Genomic DNA, 16,651 nt, shown 5'->3' with positions numbered 1-16,651 from the left:
TGCAACGCTACGCGCTGTTCACATCCAGCTGCCGCTGCCCAACACTACAATGGCAGACAACAATGCAAACTAGCCACAGACTGCACACAGCACAGCCAGTGATTTTTATAAAGAGGTTGCGTTACCAATAAGAAAACCTAAACAGCCTACTTACAGAGTACCTCTGTGATAAAAGGTCTGAGGGATGAGGTGAGTAGCAATCTGCGGCTGCTTGCTGATGACGCTTTAGTATACCAGAAGGTATTGTCTTTGAGTGACCGCAGGAAGATACAGCCTGACGGGTGATGAAAAGCAGCTTGCTCTAAACGCTGTTTATTATTGAAAAGTGGAGAAATAAGAACATAAATATTAACAAGGTGATTGTTGTTATTTATTATTTGCCTTATGATAGGAGAAAATACTGGACAAATATGAACAACAAATATATACATTAATAGTGCATTTCTGTCGCCGTAGTATGGTCCACGCTGATTCGGAGCTCTACCTCGATGCCCAACTACTGATCATGTTCCCCCAGTTCCGTTTCTGGGATCTTCTTTTTTGGCACCAAGCTTACTAGGTTGCCTCGTATCTGTCATCTGAAGGTTTGCTGGTTTCGTAAACTCAGTGTCCTTTGCTTCCTTGCCCACACTGCTTGGGAAGCGGATCATTCGATCCTTCTCCGCCTTTAACGGGCTTCAGTTCCATCCCATCTGGACTACGGTAGTCAAATTTTATGGGTCAGCTGCCCCTTCCAGGCTGCTCCACTGTGAACTGGTTCACCATCGTGGTATCCGTTTAGCCACCGGTACCTTTAGCACTAACCTTGTCGATAGTCTTGTGGCTGACACTGGGATTCCTCCCCTTTTGTTTCGGAGGTCCCAGTGCCTGGTTTCCTATGCCTTCACTATCCGCTCTTCCCATTTTCACCCTATTCTTTTCGTGGCTTCGGGCCAATGCCCACCCGCTGCTCACCCTCAGCTGGATTTACCTGTTGGGCTCCGCTTTGCTTCTCTCCGCTGTGACTCCCATCTCCCCTCCTTGTCCTCTTCCCTCTCTCCAGACTATCCCGCCCTTGGTTAGTTCCTTGGGCACAGGTTTGCGTAAACTGGGGACTGAAGGCCTGCATCGCTCCAATGATGTTTTGTTGTTTGTTCTGAATGGTCTTACAGGAGTTTCAGGACGCCATTGTTTTTACAGCAATGGCTCTAAATTCGCTGATCATGTGGGATATGCCTTCGCGCCTTCTGTTTGCATGGAACACCATCTCTCACCTGTCATGTGTGAGGTGTTTACTGCAGAATTGATGTCCATCTATCAGGTCCTCCATCATCAAGTTTTGTTATGAGCAGACTCAAAGAATGGCCTTCAGGCTATTGCTTGGTGTTTTTCCCGTCACCTCTTGGCCTCTGACTTTCACGACCTTCTCGCTGTTCTTGGTGATGCTGCTTGTTCGGTTGATTTCCTTTGGGTTCCCAGGTAATGAACTTGCTGATCATCTTGGGGGACGACCCATTCACCATGACCCCTCCGAGGGCGGATTGGCGGTCTTACATCAGTCTCTATTTGCTGAATCGTGAGCTGACTCTTGGGAGGTTACCCCTCTGCCTAATAAAATTCGCGCCATCAGGGATACTCCCACAGTGTGGCGTTTTTCCCTCAACCTCTCTCGACGGGAATTTTCATAATCTGCCGTCTTCGTGTTGCCCATACTAGGTTGACCCATGGTTTTTCACTTCACAATAAGCCGCCCGCCCCCTCAGTAGCTGTAGGGTTCTGCTCACAGTGATCGATATTTTGCTGGACTGCCCCCCAGTTTTTGACCCTTCACACTAAATATGCCCTTCCACCTTCCTTGTCTCGGGTGTTAGCGGACGACCTTAGTATGGTTACATTGTCTTCGTGAAAGTGACTTGTGCTCCCAGATACAAGTCCTTGAATTTTCTGTGGAATTTGAGTCACTCAGCGTAGGAGCTGGTTATGGAGGCCTTGACCTACGCTCCACATCAGCCAGGTTTTCCCCACCTTTTCCCTACATTTTGTCTGATCTGTTATGCTGTTTGTTTTCACTTCTCTTGTGTCTTCTTCCCCTGGTGTTGTCCCAATTGTATCGTGATAATGATATCGTGTGGGTGGGTGGCAGTGCTGGTGCCCCACTGTGCATAACGTTTCTGAGGTGCCTTTGCTCTCCCCATTTCCACCCACCCCCTCCTGTTCTTTACTCTTACTGCTGTCCTGATGTCCCTTTTCCCACTTTGTTCGCACTTTCTCTCTTCCCCTTGACTGGACCGTGCTGTTTGTGCTGAGCCTCTTAATTTCTGCCGTCCTAGGTCATGGAACAGACGACCCCGGTGTTTGGTCCCCTCCCCCAACCAACCAATCCAAAGTTCATAATGGATACATACCCTGTGTGTGTGTGTGTGTGTGTGTGTGTGTGTCTTTTTGCGTTATTAGTAGAGTTAGTGTCATGACTTACCTTTAAGCGCTGGTGATGGTCGGCGACGTAGGGTTGAAACAGGAGCATCAGTTGCAGTCAGTCAACATGGCTCTGGCCAAGATGAGCAGAGCTTTACTCATAAAGCCGTCTTATCAAAATAACAGAAATACTGCTGCTGCTTTTCGCGAGTATCGACGCAGTAAAGGAATACAGAGGTCCTCTTTCCGCACCAGGGTTGAAGAACATGATTCGGAAGTTCGAATTAACTGGCAATTTCGGAATTGCACCTGGGAGAGATCAACAGGCAATTGTGCCACAATTTTTTGGAAAAGTTACAGTTGCCAAGGCCGAGAATGGTAGACGCAGTGTGCAGTCCTCAAGTAGTGCAAGAGCTGTGTCAGGACAGCTGAACATTCCATGGTCCACCTTCGAAAAGTGCTGCGAACAATTGTGAAATTGTATCACTAGTGCAGATGGTCATCACATTGAGCAAAGTTCGTTAACTAGAACGTAAACGTGGCACGCAATTAACAAATCTTAGCCTCTAATGTAGAAATTAAAATGTTTCTTTCAATTGTTTATTCGTTATTTCTCTGTCTCATGTCTTACAAATGTTGTGCGCCACCTTTCTCTCTTCAAGCTTGATGGCTTCCACGATGGCAAAGGTAGTTTCCAGCAGAATAACTGTCTGTCACAAGGCTATAAGCACGCTACAGTGTCTTAAGGAGTTAGATAGTAAAATCACGTTGATGTCTTGGCCAAATGCATCTTATCTGAACTCGATGGAACACACCTCTGACGCTATCGGGCGCCAATCGAGAGCCAACAAACCCCCGGCCTGTAATTTTGCGTAACCTGTGCATAGACACCTGGTACCTCACTCCTCGGAAACCTAGCAAGAACATGTGGAATACATGCCTTGGAGAATCGCTGCTGTACTGCTTTCCAAACATGTACTAATACCCATTAAGTATGTGGGGTAATGTTCTGGCTCAGAAGTGAATTACATTCTTAAAGTCTAAGGGTATGTATCCTGTATCTTGAATACCAAATAAAATAATTTTGTCGAATAAACACCCTCTTAAATGCAGTAAATATTTCCTTGGGACTTTTTCTAGCGAAATGTCATTTGCTGTTCGTCAAACACCAGATGTACGCTGTTGGAAGCTATTTTTTTCCCAGAATATTTCATCCTGTAGTATGACTGATAGATATAAGATGTTTTTTCGTTTTTAAAACATAAATAGGAATGTACAATGGCTATAACTAAATGGGAAAAGTTGCGCAACCAGCGTTGTTGTCAATAGTTCCACTGCTTCAGTGTGGCGTATTTCCTCTCTGAGAGATTGTTATATTTTCCTGAAGTGGCTACCCCCACACGCTTTTGAGAAGATCGCTCCCCATTAATCAACATGAGTTCGTCGCTTTGTGGAGAATCTGTGACACATGCAAATTATCACGGACATGTTATGCTCTTACCTCATGGAAATAAGGTTGACATTTAGTGCTTGAACTCCCATCAGTTGAATGTGTGAATGTCCAACCACAGCAAGACATCGTTGTCAGTGCACCCAACACATGGCCCTGCAGTATCGTACTCAGGCAGAATTCGGTACCAGTACCGCTTACAGCCACCACCACATGGTCTACACATAAAAGGATTCGCTTAGTGGTATCGTCCAAAGACTGCGGCGCCACGCCAAAGTCGGCAACGCACATTGATACCACAGACATTAGCAGTGTCTCACTGCAATCTGCAACGACAAATGGGAGAGGCTGAAGAAGAAATAACCCCCCTCCGCCTTCTCTCTCTCTCTCTCTCTCTCTCTCTCTCTCTCTCTCTCTCCCCCTCGCTCGCTCAACTCAGCTCAGCAGCACCCTCACACGGAAGTCAATATAGCGTCAGGCATGGAAATGCTCTGACCAGTTCGTGACCTCTGCTGAAGCAGTCAGTATTATAGAATAAAATTAAAGTGCTGTTCAAGTCTCAGAGTGGAATGCGCTTTTGTAAATGTGTGTCAAGAGAACAGTTTGTTAATTAGTGCATCGAGTGATGCTTGAACGGTCAATGATAGTTGTAAATTATTAAGCACTCTTGTGGCAAAGGACTGTATCAAGCTAAGTAAATATTTTTATTATTCACACAATAAAGTGAACTAATATTTCACGCATTGTAGTTCGATGAGCTCTTTTCCATAGCAATCAAAGAACCCACAGTTTTGGCCGGACGATTTTAGTGCCGTCTGGTTATAACACGCTTGATGTACTCCATGGTGGTGAGGCGATCCATACAGCCGTCGACATTGACGCTCGAATCTTTGGACATACTGGACAACATGTGGCACGTACCGTCCATTTCAGAATCCATGCACGTATGCACTCTGTGTGTTTCATCCGACGAAACTGGCTGTGTATAACACGCGTTCCCGATGGACAAGTTTGCAGTTGATAGAGGTATGATCGAACGGAAGGCAAGGTGGATCATGCTGACGATGTAAACGGGCCCTCGTACAGAACACCTGGGTTTTAAAGTGTTCTTTAGTCTCTCGGAGGTTGGTCTTGAATCTGATGTCTTGTAGTAGTTCCCTGGCAGAGATGGCTAGATATGTTATGATGTGGGACTGTTATGTGAAGACGAGTTGTCCAAAATTCTTCACGCCTGTCACGTCACGTTGCTGTGATTCCGCGATTGATATCTGACTGATGAACAGGCACTGAGATCCACACTAACACTTCTTAAGGAATAAAAGTAATTGCCCTTGCGGCTTGTACTAAATATCCTTACGTATCCTTGTACTAAATATCCTTACGTATGTGGCCTTTCGAAAATACCCCCCCCCCCCCAGAGGTAACTGACGTCTGTATACATCATTACGACGAACCTATTTTCTCACTGCTTGCCGTGCAAAGTAGGTTGTAAATGGTGGATGCCATACACTGAGTAGCAAAGGTCTCGAGCTATGCAATAAGGTTACTGAAACGTCTATTACCAACATAGAATTAAGGAGTTCGATGTCTAAAACCATGTTACACTTATCCTTTTGAACACTGGGCTGTATAAAGTCGTTAAAGGAAGCGTATTTCTTAATTGGCACATTTTAATACGTCAGAGTCTATCTTCATCCATCATTCATTACTCGATAAGCTTATTCGCATCCGTGCACACGACATTCGCTGCTAAAATAAGATTTTGATTCACTTTTCAAATAGTTTATTATTTACAAGTGTCTTGCAGCTTACTCCCTTGTTGGTAGTCGTTAATCCTGGCCTTCTCTGAATCATTTCGTATTAGTACTACGATGGCTCTTTCATTTAGAAAAGAAGATTCTTGAAAAATTCGGCTTGCTCAACTGTAAAATAATCAATTTTGTGCAACAAGTGGATTCAGGTCCCTGTCAGAATTAAAATTTAAAGTACCGGAGTACATTGGAAACCACACATGTAGCATCATCGCCAGAAAGACAACTACAATATGTAAAATGTGCTACATTTCTTCGCCGTCTTGCATCCCTTGCACACTGTCCGTTTTAAAAATTCCGAGACTTGTTTTATTTCTGGTGTAAGGGACATCGGCGCAGTAACTATGGTGGCGGCTTGAACTAACAACTGTGAACAATAGATGTACATTCGACCAATCAGTTGTGAGCAGACAGTGTTAAGTAGGGGACGTCCGGCCGTAGTGTCAATGTCGTCGTGTCTCGAGACGCAATAGGGCAAAATCTCTAAATCAACTGTTAAAGGCATTTTCCAAAGTGTTTCGAAGAAGAGAAAAAAGTGTGTGCAGAGTCTGGCGCGTACACCTAAACTCCGGAACAAAGACAAGGACGCGTGGACACCTGCTACAATTTGATTGAAATGCAAAACGCGGACACTCCTTTGCTGTAAAAAATTACCACACGTGACAAACTTGGTATTACCAATACGAACCTACCATGAAGCAAAGTGCAGAAATTCACATGTTCAGTCTTTTGAAGTCATAATTGACATTCAACCCAATGAAAAGGGCGAGTTGAACATCCCATAGGACTTCTTTGACAGTTTCACATGGCTGTATGAACGTTCCATGCGTTGTACACAGGGGGGAAGGAGACAATGTAGAATACATGAAGCATTAAAAACCACCATCTTTTTTTTCTTTTTTAAAATCCAATCTTGAAACTGTTGATACTGATAAAGTTCCCAATGCAGGAACTTCGAATCTGTGGTAATATTAGCTATTTTGTTACTGGATAACAGACTGTGACCGATATAGAAGATAAGCAATGGCAGAGGATTCATCTCAGACTAATCTAAAATCCAATCACTTTTGTTCACTAATTACACTATTTTTCGCCCTGGATTTCTGGCGACGAGAAGGTGTGACCAGTATGGTCTGACAGCGATCAGACTCGAAAGAAAGGAATAAAGTGAAACTGCTGCTATTCCTACAACGTCTCTGTGTTCTTCCGTACTGTTCGTCGGGCATGGGTAGTAGAGTGCACCGTTGACTACGATAATGACCAACGGCAGCAGTACGACGGATCTCGATCGTAAACGTCCAGGTCGTGGAATATAATAAGCAGAAGGCTAACTGGTCCTGTACTCTGATGCACTCGCAGGTCTAAGGTGAAATCTGGAACTGAATACCATTCTACTTGCGCATTCTTTCAGTATTTTGTACATGTTGTCTTCTTCCTTTCTCGGCCTTTTTCTCCGCAGTTGCAGTTACAAAAGTTACAGAAGATAAGTCTTTTGCGATTATAATGAGCCTTATTTAGACAATACGCATTTCGCTTCTTTATAAAGCATATTCAGTAGTCATTGTAACTAGTTTTTCTTAAAATTCTGTTTTGCTAGGATCATGAACAGTTCTCACGCTTACTACTATTAACCAGTATTAAATTGTCATTACTTGCGGCTTTTTTTGTGTCCTAGTTCATTTTTAGCATTCTTCTACATATGTGCTTGATTCCTATGATGTCTGTCCATTTGACATGAGGTATGACTGTAACGTGTTTGTACAATTTCACTGGATAATTTCGATATTGCTCAGCTTCAAAAGAATATGGGATGCTTTCAACTAATCTGTTGTACCCTACATCGTGGATGATAGTTAATAACCGAAACCGATAGATGAGTAATGGGACAAATAAACAGCTGATGGTTAAAATGCAGTTTATAAAATATTTTACAGCTGTTGAACCTCATCTTGTGGAAACATTACTCGACACTTCGCCACATCGTCTACGGCTAACAGAGATGCTATCTTATGGAGTGTCTTCACAAATATATGACAACAGACAGAACAAAATCGTAACAGGTCGGTGTAGCCCATGCAAAAGTGACAGAAATTCTTCACCGTGGAAGAAAGTCGGTACAGAGAACATGTACACGAAGAAGATTGTATAAGACCGTTATTCTGTCACCAACTTACTTCTCGCTTAGGGATCATGAGACAGAGAGAGATTAGGATGTAAGGAAGCATCTTGAAAATGATTTCGTCGTAGGTCAGTTCACGAAAGGGACTGGAGAGAAACTTGACGCGGTACTGTAGACTGAGGTGACTAGTGGGATAGCGATAAGCAGATGGCAGTAGTATCGCGCACACAAGGTATAAAAGGGCAATGCACCGGCAGAGCTGTCATATGTACTAAAGTGACTCATGCGTAGAGGTGTCCGATGTGATTATGGCCACACAATGGGGATTATGACTTTAACACGGAATGGTAGCTGGGGCTATACACTTGGGACATTCCAGATCGGGAATCGCTAGGGAATTCAATATTCAGAGATGCACAGAGTCAAGAATGCGCTAAGAATACCAAATTTCAGGCATTAGCTCTCACCACGGACAACGCAGTGGCCTACGGACTTCACTTAACGACCGAGAGCACCCGCGTTTGCGTAGAAGAAGAAGAAGAAGAAGAAGAAGAAGAATTGGTTTGTGGGGCGCTCAACTGCGCGGTTATGAGTGCTCGTACAAATTCCCAACCTTTGCTCAGTCCCAACTCTTTCATGAATGATGATGAAATGAAGATGACAACCCAAACACCCAGTCACTCGAGGCAGGTGAAAATCCCTGACCCCGCCGGGAATCGAACCGGGGATCCCGTGCTCGGGAAGCGAGAACGCGACCACGAGCTGTGGACCGTTTGCGTAGAGTTGTCAGTGCTAACAGATAAGCAACACTGTGCGTAATAATCACAGAAATCAATGACGGACTACGACTAACATATCCGTTAGAACAGTGTGGCGAAATTTGGCGTTAATAGGCTATCAGGCTATTATGGCAGAAGACGACGAACGCGAGTGCCTTTGCTAACGGCACGACATCGCCTGCAGCGCCGCCGCCTCCCCCCCGAGCTTGTCACCATATCAGTTGAATCCTAGACGACTGGAAAACCTTGGCCTGGTCAGATGAGTACCGATTTCAGTTGGTAACAGCTGATGATAGGGTTCGAGGGTGGCGTAGGTCCCATGGAGCCGTAGACCCAAGTTGTCAACAAATCACTGCGCAAGCTGGTGGTGGTTCCATGATGGTTACGCTGTGTTTACATGGAATGGACTGCGTCCCCTGCTCCAACTGAAGATCATTGACTGCAAATGATTACGTTCGGCTACTTGGAGATCACTTGCAGCCGAATAACTATGGAATATGTCACCAAGCCGCAACTGTTCGCCATTGGTGTGAAGAAAATTCTGGACAATTCGAGCGAATGATTTGGCCACCCATAGCGGCCAACACCGGATGCCATCGAACTTTTATGGGGCATAATCGAGAGGTCAGTTCGTGCACAGCATCCTGCCCCGTCATTGCTTGCGCAATTATGGGCTGGTATAGAGGCAGCATGGCCCAATATTTCTGCAGGGGACTCCCACCTACTTAGATGGAGTCCATGCCACGTAGAGTCGCTGCACTACGTCGGGCAAAAGGCGCTCCGACACGATATTAAGAGATATCCCATAACTTTTGTCACTTCAGTGCAGCTATGACGTACCTTCCGCCATGCGCAGTAAAATGGCTTCCGGAGCAGTTACGTAGATCTTCCAACAAGAGTTTCCTGAGGTATTGTTCCGCTTCTGAAGACGGGAGTGCAGAAGTAACGGGGACAAGTTCCGCGATGTGTCTCCAGTAGCGCCGCACGACTGGCGAACCACCGCACCGGCGTCCACGACAGGCACGTAGACCGACCCTACCGTGGTCAGTGGCTCGTGACGCCTGCCGCCTCTGTCCCCTCCACACAAATCCAAGCGCATAATGCGTTCCCGTTTCCTGGCAGCCAGTCACCCATGTAACCTCCAGTGAAATGTAAATCGTATTGTTTGGGTCTCTGAAAAGCGCGGGACAATTGGAAACTGAGCATGAGAGTAGCAAGGTGGTGTACAATTACTTTACTACTCACATGCGCTGGAGTAGATGATTCTGCCACAGCAGTGCTTCGTAATACATTCAAACCTGCATGTAAATTGAGTTTCAGAATAACAGCGGAAACTGACACATGTGGAAGTATATCATAATACTAGCAAAATCATTTACGTAAAAACGGCTCCGTCGTTCGCTAGAAAACTGCTAATGTGTGTTTAGGGCAGCTGCGGACATAATGAAATATCGTCCCAGTTAGTACAAATGTATATTTGGATAATATCCTTATACAGTGTGTCCCAGAGAGAGAGAGAGAATGTATTTAAAACATAAACTTTTGGATAACGTCCCTATACAGAGAACCCCCAGAGTGTCCGCCCCCGTTAGCTGAGTGGTCAGCGCGACAGAATGTCAATCCTAAGGGCCCGGGTTCGATTCCCGGATGGATCGGAGATTTTCTCCGCTCAGGGACTGGGTGTTCAGAATGAGATTTTCACTCTGCAGCGGAGTGTGCGCTGATATGAAACTTCCTGACAGATTAAAACTGCGTGCCGGACCGAGCCTCGAACTCGGGACCTTTGCCTTCTGCGGGCAAGTGCTCTACCATCTGAACTACCCAAGCACGACTCACGCCCCGTCCTCACAGCTTTACTTCTGCCAGTACCTCGTCTCCTACCTTCCAAACTTTACAGAAGCTCTCCTGCGAACCTTGCAGAACTAGCACTCCTGAAAGAAAGGATATTGCGGGATCTTTGCCTCAGATGGTAGAGCACTTGCCCGCGAAAGGCAAAGGTCCGAGTTCGAGTCTCGGTCCGGCACACTGTTTTAATCTGCCAGGAAGTTTCATATCAGCGCACACTCCGCTGCAGAGTGAAAATCTCATTCTGGAAACATCCCCAAGGCTGTGGCTAAGCCATGTCTATGCAATATCCTTTCTTTCAGGAGTGCTAGTTCTGCAAGGTTCGCAGGAGAGCTTTTAACAAGATAATAAGTTGTCGTCTCTACCTCTATGAATAGATGATGAATGCAGCTAGCTGCTAACTTTGTGTAATGTCTTGTCTGTATAGACGTGTATCTGCTGCCTTTAAGACCCTTTCACCTTCACACACAAATCTATACAGTAATGTAAGGGCCTCCCGTGTCTTGGCTGATCCGTGATAAGACAGGCGAAAGGTTAGACTAATGGAGGATTATTAGTATTATCTCTATTTTCATTCGCTCTCTCTCTTTCATCTATGTACAGTTTTTAATATAATGTTTCATTACGTGAAATCAGCCAATTAGGATCTTTGGTGGAGTCCTTCGTCTTGGTAATCAGCGGCTGGCTTGCTGTAAGAGATCTTTACATTTATTATTACTGTTAAACACTGTATCCAGTCGGGAGAATCAATCGTGTGGCAAATTTGTTCCTTTTACGAAAGATTGCGAATTCCAGATGTGTACGAAGCCTTTTTGGACGATTTAACACAGACTCTGTGATTGCAGGCTCTCTTCGACACAGCTGAAACTTCCCCACTAATTACAGGGCCAACGTGATCATCAAATGGTTAAGAAAAAACTCATTCGTTCATTCACTCCGGAACAAAAAGTCACAAACCTTATTTATGAAGGAAATTGTGTATTAAATCCATCTCCGTTACATGTCCAGCTCTCCGGTGATTCCACGTCTTAATTATTTTCCGTTTACACTCTCTTTCTATTCAAACAAACCGCTAGTGGCACAAAAGTTAATTCGCTCGATTTAGCGAGAAGAAAATCAGGATATGTAATTCTCAGAAATACGTCAATCCCTCAATCCCTACTCCAGAAACTGACCTAGTTACCACTCTAACAACCAGTCGGCAAGACTCACCGGAGGAGAAACACCCCTCTGAAGATGTCCAGCGCAGCTCTGGACGAAACGTTAGGAGCTGAAGAGTTTCATGGACCACGACCTTACATCCCGGAAGGTTTACCAGAAGATATGTCATCCGGTCGTGAAAGCTTTCATACTATAACCATGGAGAATGCCTATATGCATCTCTGTTATTTCAAAGAATAAACGCGCTAGAAAATACTTTGGCGTCGTCTAGCTGTCGCCGAATATGTTACGAGAAAATCAGATCAGATACTTTTCCAAAGTGAATGAATGTGGATGGTTTGATTGACAATGATTAATTGGTGCGTTGTAGAGGGTATTTTCTGTGGGGATGGTAGAGCACTTGCCCGCGGAAGGCAAAGGTCCCGAATTCGAGTCTCGGTCCAGCACGCAGTTTTTATCTGCCAGGAAGTTTCACTGGTTGTGGTGTCCTAATCATCATTATTTCATTCCCATCGACGCGCAAGTCGCGGAAGTGGCGTCAAATCGAAGACTCGCACCCGGCGAGCGGTCTACCCGACGGGATACCCTAGTCACACGACATTTACGTTTACCCCTAGAGAGACAAGCAAAAAGCTTCCTACAGACATTCCGAATGGTATCACAGATAGAACAAATTTAATGTACATTACTTATGCTTTGTATTATTCAGTACATTTTTGGGTTTACAAATATACAGATGTACAACAATTAATAAACATTACACCATGTTTTTACAAAGTATTCGTTGAAAAGTACGTATTTTTAACATATTCATATGTGTTCGTGGCGTATTGATATGTGCAGAAAGTCGCCGTGTGATGGTAACAATACTACGCTGCACCATTTCAAGAATGTGTTGCTGTTCCTGCAGAGGTTGTTGAACTACTGGTTCGGAAGAAAAATAGGAAACTGGAAGAATACCTGTTCCACGGAACGCACTGAAAACCCTAGTAAACACACTATGAATTCGACGTAACGTAAAGCGCAGACAGTATTCTTAGACAGCAGGAGTACTAGCATCGCAGAAGCCTTTAACATAATATCTGCGTATTCTTCATTAGTGGAGATGTGTGGCATTTAGCCAGCTCGTGTACCAACACAGTTAACCGATTCTTCTCTCTGATACACTCTAAAACCTTCGCACTACCTCACTCGCAACAATCCATGGACAACTGCTCGTTCAACGGGCTGCCTTCGTGGCAGAAAGACATCGCTTGCAAAGACGTTCAAAGCATCGAGATAGGTTGGGCTAGAATAAAATGACGAAGAGGTTGAATATAAACGTGACCATTGTCACACTCAACAAAATTTTTCTGGGTTTGTGACCGCATTGTCAATATGTAAAGCTACCGACGTTTCGGTCACTGTTGCAAGTGACTTCCTTCAGGGTGTTTTTGTTTTACAAACTGTTGCAAGTGACCTTCAGGGTGTTCTTGCTTTACAAAAACGCCCTGAAGGTCACTTGCAACAGTGATCGAGACGTTGGTAGCTTTACATATTGACAATGCGGTCACAACCCAGAACAATTTTATTGACTACGACGAAGAGGTTGTTGGGAAACACAAATACATGCACGCCCGTAGCTCAAACACAAATGTACATTAACTGTGTTCCATCTCGGAAACCATTCAGAACAGGTCACATATCCACATGAAGATTTTTGCTTCAAATGAGCCTTCCTGTCCCTGAATATTAGCCATTTCCCCTGGGACACCCCCTGTAATGGGGCTCAGGTTTGACCCATGACCCATGTCTGGGTAGTGTACTAGATGTATATGGACATATGGAGCACCAGCGTATTTTGCTGCTGATGTAAGGGATCAAACGCACCAATACTGTCGAAAATCGCCAGGTCGAGAAGGGCTTGCACCTTGGCATCCAAAATCCTCGCCTCAATCGTCCGGATTTTCCTGTCCGAAGCCAGCTCGGAAGTGAAGTTACAGCACTGCCACTAATGTGGTTGAAGAACTGGTGCAGCGAATTGTACAATAATGTCAATATTTATGAGAAGATCTGTGGTTTTAGAACGAATTCGTAACTCATTGCAGAGACAAGTGCAGTATTGCACCAAATGCAGGGCGACTCGTGGAACACCACCTTTAAATGGTAGGAGTCAAAAGAACTGTGACATGTGATGGCCTGAAGCAGTAATTTTTTCCTTGTTAAAGTAGTCCAAGGATGATATCTGTGCCCAACGAGATGGAGACTTAGTCGACAAGCTTACAATTCAAATAAATTTATACTAACTATGACAATATTTAATAGTGAAGTCAGTTAGTTCCTCACAACAACACGTTCGCTTTTAGCACCCTAATGTTTACTGGAGCATTTTGCCTCTCTCATAGAAGAGTTTCACTCTTGTCAAGGAAGATGAAAAATTAACCTCCCAGATCCCAGTCCACTCCGATGCGCATGTAGTTAGAATGAGCCGATTAGAGTCCAGGAACTCACTCATTATATTGGTAGAATCATTGCAAGCAGTGGATTTGCACACGAAACGTTGCATTCCCCATGAGGATTATCACACTCTAAGACCTGGTACAAGACAAGCCGAGTAGTTCAGCCTCTGTAGGAACAGCAACACATCCTTGAAATGGTGCAGTGTAGTCCTGTTGCCAGCACTCGGCGACTTTCTGGGCGTAACAGCATCCCACGAACACACATACGAATGTGTAAAAATACGTGTTTTTCAACCGATATTTTATAAAACCATGATGTAATATTTATTAATTACCGTGATGTGCTTGGAAGACAATTACGAGGGTTTGTACAGTCCATGGAATCTGTGCAGCAAGCCTCCACCGACGAAGTACTGGCAACTGCAGACATTTGCTGTAAAGACACTGACAGTCTTGTCTTATAGTGGAATAAATATATATTAAGTTATGGAGAAAACTTTGAAATAGTAAACACTTTACTTACTTTTTCCATCTGTCTCGTTTTCATTTGAGTGTCCATTCTACGTCTTTCGTGTATGGATTGCAGGATACGTATATTGAATCTGCCTGGAATATGCGCTCTCTGCACCTTCAGTCGCTCCGGACTCGTAATCCTAGATACTTTACGGTTATTGCAGTATCAATGGCTAAAGTTGAGGTCTTCCTGGGTTTCTGAGTAGCGACTCCGCTACATAAGATCGAACCGACCGTGAACAGTTTCAGGGAGGTTAACGCACAACTCAACAGACCATTTGTATCTGTTCGTTGTGAAGTATATCGATGATACTACACTTTCTCGGGGCACTCCAGCAACAACTTTCAAAAATGGCTATTGTTATCCCATGAGAGTTATTTACGCCTGTGAGGTCCGAAATTGATGTAGAAATTCTTGTGAAATTAAAATACCCCTATACATCGCTGTACTGCCGCTCTTTGTATGGCATTTCGCTAAACGGCCATTTCGAATTTCGTTTTAAGACCCACGGCGTTTCGTTAAAAGACCAATAGCAACGTTGTGTTTAGTTTCAGCTTCTTCCCTTAGGTGACTCACCAATATTTTGTCTTTTTCATCACTTTATTTATTGTGCTATCAACTGATTGTTTTCCAGTGGCTCAGTTCCTGTTTCGTTTGCTTGAATTAATTGCTGAAGTGTAAGTATATCTGGTACGTATGAATTACACTGAAGAACAAAAGAAACTGATACATCTGCCTAATATCGTGGAGGCCAGCGCGAGCGCGCAGAAGTGCCGCAACACGACGTGGCATGGGGTCGACTAACGTCTGGAGGGAATTGACACCATGAGTCCTGCAGGGCTGTCCATAAATCCGTAAGGTTACCGGGGGTGGAGATTTCTTCTGAACAGCACGTTGCAAGGCATCCCAGATATGCTCAATAATGTTCATGTCTCCGTGTTTGGCGGCCAGCGGGAGTGCTTAATACCAGAAGAGTGCTCCTGGAGCCACTCTGTAGTAATTCTTGACGTGTGGGGTGTTGCATTGTCCTGCTGGAAATGTCCAAGTCCGTCGGAATTCACAATGGACAGGAATGGATGCAGGTTATTAGACAGGATGCTTACGTATGCGTCACCTGTCAGAGTCGTATCTAGACTATCAGGGGTCCCATATCGCTCCAACTGCACACGCCACACACCATTACAGAGCCTGCACCAGTTTGAACAGTCCCCTGCTGACATGCAGAGTCTATGGATACATGAGGTTGTCTCCATACCCGTACGCGTCCATCCACTCGATACAATTTGAAACGAGACTCGTCCGACCAGGCAACATGTGAAACGTCCCCTTAGAAAACCTAATGAATTACTGTGCTGATAAAACTCTTACGCTATTTGCTTTTCAAACAGCTGAGCAGAACTGAACGTACTCAGACATTTCGCTCTTTACCTATTCTGATCAACACTAAACTGACACACAATATTTTTAGCGCAACGCAATCTTTCAAAAATCCCTACAAATGAATGGCCCTGCAATACAGCGAGCGTCAATACTGCCAGCTAAATAAAAGATTCTAACTACTGAAGTCACTAACTACTGATAGGCAAATGAAAGATTTTGATAGAGAACAAACAATGTATTTACCTTAATAGTGTTTTTTTTTTATTTCTGACTGACAAGTCAAAGACCAGTTTTCATAGATGGAGATATAAAAATGCGTCAGTAGTCATAATATATATATATATATCAGTTCATGGCATCTAGTCTTACAAATTTACTGTCGCTGATGGACACACGTCCAGATCATCCGCTCTCAAAACTCCATCTCTCTCCCCACATCCACCACCGCTGGCGGCTCACCTCCAACCGCGCAACGCTACGCTGGTAACATCCAACTGCCCAACACTACAATAGCGAATATTACAACAATGCCAACCAGCCACAAAAGACTGCACACAGCACAGCCAGTGATTTTCATACAGAGCGCTAGGTGACGTTACCAACATAAAAACCTAAACAGTCTACTTACACATGTTTCCAGTCAACAATAGTCCAATATCGGTGTTGACGGGCCCAGGCGAGGCGTAAAGCTCTGTGTCGTCCAGTCATCAAGGGCACACGAGTGGTCTCCGAAAGTCAATACCGATGATGTTTCGTTGAA

At 44.5% G+C, this 16,651-nt stretch overlaps 1 protein-coding gene across 1 annotated transcript in view; it reads left to right on the top strand.

Moving 5' to 3' along the window:
• The window catches only part of LOC126455574 (fat-like cadherin-related tumor suppressor homolog), a 320,133-nt gene that overhangs the window by 44,686 nt on the left and 258,796 nt on the right, over positions 1 to 16,651 (top strand). The window lies entirely within an intron of this gene.

The sequence above is a fragment of the Schistocerca serialis genome, chromosome 2 (assembly GCF_023864345.2).
Source record: "Schistocerca serialis cubense isolate TAMUIC-IGC-003099 chromosome 2, iqSchSeri2.2, whole genome shotgun sequence".
Classification (NCBI taxonomy): Eukaryota; Metazoa; Arthropoda; class Insecta; order Orthoptera; family Acrididae; genus Schistocerca; species Schistocerca serialis.
This window is presented reverse-complemented; position numbering and strand designations above follow the sequence as displayed.